This window comes from Sinocyclocheilus grahami, unplaced genomic scaffold, assembly GCF_001515645.1.
Source record: "Sinocyclocheilus grahami isolate Dianchi unplaced genomic scaffold, SAMN03320097.WGS_v1.1 scaffold7857.1, whole genome shotgun sequence".
In the NCBI taxonomy this organism is placed as follows: Eukaryota; Metazoa; Chordata; class Actinopteri; order Cypriniformes; family Cyprinidae; genus Sinocyclocheilus; species Sinocyclocheilus grahami.
In genome coordinates this window covers 615-4,714 of record NW_015511733.1, presented here as the reverse complement: position 1 = coordinate 4,714, position 4,100 = coordinate 615, and the positions used below count along the sequence as shown (strand labels likewise).

Sequence of the window (4,100 nt, the reverse complement as noted above, 5' to 3'; positions counted from 1 at the left end):
ACACCTCGCTGTTTCAGACCGATGAGCTTTGTAAAAATCGACGCGTTTCAGAAAGGCGGGGCATAGAGGAGAAACAATAATGTACAGTATGTGGAAAATAATGCGTTTTTTTAACCTTAAACCACATAAACACATTTCATTACACCAAATACACAAAATAATGTTATTTTTAGCAGTATCATATGACCCCTTTAAGTTCTATGGAGATCACACCTCCGGGGGATCAAAGAGCCAGTGGTATCTCAAACATTTGGAGGGAACGTTTACGACTCTTTGTCTTCGAGTATGTTTTGCACTGGATTGGGTGTTGATGCAAAACTATTAGAGATTCTTAGAACACCAAGATGTCGCATAAGTATTAGCATATAATATATACTCTCATTTAGATAATGAAAATACAAATTCGTAGATACCAAACATGCTATAGGTGAGGTCATATTAACTACGGATTCTATCATAAGCTTGCATAAAACAGTATTCAATACAAAAAGACAATATACAAGAACAGCAATAATATACACAATGAACTGGGGATATGCATGATAGGAAGGTCATAGAAATGTTTGTCTATGAATTAGGGGAGAGTCCATTTTTATGGGCATTATGTGTCTTTCCTATGGGGAAATGTAATGTGAGTTGCTCTGCCCGCATTCCTTTGAGCAATAAAACTAGCGTTTTCAGATGATTTGTCTTTGGTTGCCATGGAACCAGAGGCCTGTTCTGACTTTTTGAAGTGCTATTTTGGGGGCAGGGTCCATAGACCCTCATAGTTGGCTTGTTGGTTGGGTGAGGGATGTTAAGTTAAGTTCAGAATAAATTAACCATTTTTTTTTATTAAATGCAGTGGAGAATAAGCAGAATGTCAATGTTAGTAAGTAATATCTAAAACAACACCTTTTGGGGTTTGCTTGGCTTTTCTAAACAGCTGTCTGAACCCCATTCTCTGTGTTAATGTGTGAGGAGGTTAAGAAGAAGCTTAAACAGTCTCTGCTGCTGGAAACAGCTTTTGCTGAAGAACATCTGGACTTTCTGGATCACAAAGACGAGAAAAGACACCAGTGCTTCCTTGACCAGCTGCAAAGACAAGAAAACAATAATAAGATCAATCTCTAAGTAGCTAAAGTAGCTTATTGTTTTACAATGATTGATCCGATTTGTGTTGTAAATAGAAGTGTGGCAAAGGTCTGTTTTCTAGATAAGTCAATGTCCCAAAAATAAATGTCAGGATATTTCCTGTACAGTGAAGGTTTCTCACTGAATGTCCCGTGTCACAGGATAGTGTCTTTCGATAACGTGTCACAGGGAACACACTTCTCTCTGCACTCATGATTCATTGGTGGAATTTCAGATTGCAGAAATAGAACTTAAAATTGCACAAATAGATTTCTGCAGAAGCATATTTCTCTTCCTACTCCATCCCACCATTACACTTTAATAAGTAAAGGGGCAATTATCATCAATTGTTCACTGTCAATTGAAAAGAGAACATGCAAATAGATTTTATGGGCTTTTACACAAGAGAACATAGAGAAGAGAGATAGAGAAAATGGGTTAGAGTCTAATTTGTGTATTTTATGCATAATTGGTGCGTGCTGGAAGAATAATATTATTTTATCATTCTCTGTAACTGGGTGAAAATGTCAATGTCAATTTATTTCTAGAGCACAGTTTAAAACAACTTAGAGTTGACCAAAGTGCTTTACAATTATACACTTAGAACAACATTCAAAACAGATTAAATTAATCTCTACAATACATTAAAAAGCCAGAGAAAACAGATGAGTTTTTAATTTTGCCTGTCTGACAATGTTTTAGCAGTTCTGATACACATGTTTATATTTCACAGTTTAGGCACAATAACAGAAGAGGCCTATTTTTTTTTTTTTTATTTAAAAAATGTCAGTTTATTTTCAGAAGTTATTTTTCATTTAAAGTTGTGTCCTAACTGCAGCCAATGTCCCAGTGGTTGGTGTTAGCTTTTTTATTATTATTTAGTTTTTTTTTATGAAGGTTGCATTCATTTGTTTCTATTTTTATACTTTTGTTTACTTATTTATTTGTTTGTTTATTGCTTGATTTTGTTTATGCTTTTTATTGCCTTTTGTACATATATATTACTGTCTCAAACCCAGGCCCTTCACTTCAAAATATAAATATCCACCATAAATAAATGACTTAAAAATTATTTTCCAAACTATGATTATTTACACAAAGTGAAATCTTCATACAACATTTAATATGTATGAAAATTAGGTAAATATCACATTTAATTTTCAAAATGTTATCATGTTTTTATTTTTTCCTAATGCAAAAAGTGTGAAAATATTATTTAAATGTATGTACTTACAATAAATAAATTTACAGAATACTATTACAATTTGAAACTTGGTTAAATGCACACTTTCAGATCCTTCTTTAAAGCTGCAGTCCGTAACTTTTTTGTGTTCAAAATTGACAAAATGTATATAATAAGCGAATACACCATGAATCCATTTTCCAAATCATGTTTTTGACTTGTCCTGAATCACTACGGTACACCTATAATAAGTGTTTATATTCGGACTATTTAGACTGGTTCGGGTAGGTACCACTGCAGAGTAGCCCAGTACCTGTGTGATTCGCCATAGACATAAACAGAGAGAAGTAGCTCCGGCTACAATGTTCTTCCGCAAGACGCACGCAGTTCTGTTTATTAACCGCTAGAGCGCCAAAAGTTAAGTGAAGTGCGAATGTGAAACTATGCTTCAGATAGCATGCTGTGGGTAGAAACAATTGTCGCATGTGAAATGTGGCATAAAAAAAAAATTCAGATTCCATAAACCAACACTCTTCGTATTTATCTCTTGTTTTGTGTAGCAGACACTATTTTTGGACCTCAAAATGTGACCAGATTCATTACAGACAACTCTACCATGCAGACCGAGGGCATGAACGTCTTCAAATTTTGCATTTACTTTGCCATTCCTGCCGTAGGTCTCGTTGGAAATGGGCTCATCATATATGTGACCGGCTACAAAATGAAGACGACAGTCAACTCCATTTGGTTCCTTAACTTGGCAATTGCAGACTTCATCTTCTCCTTAACTCTCATCATAAGCATGATTTTAGCCTTATGCAAGATGGCTTGGCACTTTGGCGACTTACAGTGCAAGTTTATCCATTTCATGATTTACTTAAACATGTTTGCCAGCATTTTTTTGCTGACGACTATCAGTCTGGATCGATGCCTGTGCACATGGATGGCCGTGTGGACTCGGAATAATCGAACCCTGTTCAAAACCAGAATCATCTGCAAGATTTTGTGGGTTTTATCCATTGGCTGCAGCATCCCCGCTGTCTGATGGAATCTGTAACTATCCAACTTCTATACAATCCTACAAGGCCTTGGTCACATATAGGTTCATAGTGGGCTTCATCATCCCCTTCTTGATCATTGCATCTTCATATATAGCTATCGGAGTGCGAGTCAAAAGCCTCAAAAAGGCGAAGCAGCTCAGGTCATACCGGGTTATTACACCTGTGGTCCTGGCCTTTTTCAAATGCTGGTTTCCTTATCATATCCACGAGTTTTATCACATACGTGCACAGGAGAATCAATGGAGTGAGTCAGATAAAGAGGTTTTATTAAAAACAGAAGCTGTAGTGAACTGCCTGTTTTTTTTAAACAGCTGTCTGAACCCCATTCTCTATGTGTTCATGTGTGATGAGTATAAGAAGAAGCTTAAACAGTCTCTGCTGCTGGTGCTGGAGACGGCTTTCGCCGAGGATCATCTGGACTCAAAGCAAACAAAAGACATTGCTATCTCTACCCCTGCCAGCTGCCAGGATGAAAAACCAAGCCATTAAAATTATCTAGACATTTACATATCCACTTTCCTACCTTGATGGCCGCACTCTTATAACTTATACAAATGAGGTTCAACAGAATAAATAGCCATGAACTGCATTATACAAGTGAAAATGTTGAACCTATGACTCAATTCGTTCTGGGGGGAAAATGTTTAGAAACTCTGGCTAAATCTTGTTGGCTTTTTTAATGCCACATAATCTCACTTCATACATTTTATGGCATAAAAATATGTAAAAGCATCAAAATATTT

The 4,100-nt window shown here is 36.1% G+C and overlaps 1 pseudogene; it reads left to right on the top strand.

Moving 5' to 3' along the window:
- Positions 1-2,972: 2,972 nt before the first annotated feature.
- Positions 2,973-3,846, top strand: LOC107577934 (C3a anaphylatoxin chemotactic receptor-like; annotated as a pseudogene).
- The last annotated feature ends 254 nt before the right edge of the window (positions 3,847-4,100 follow it).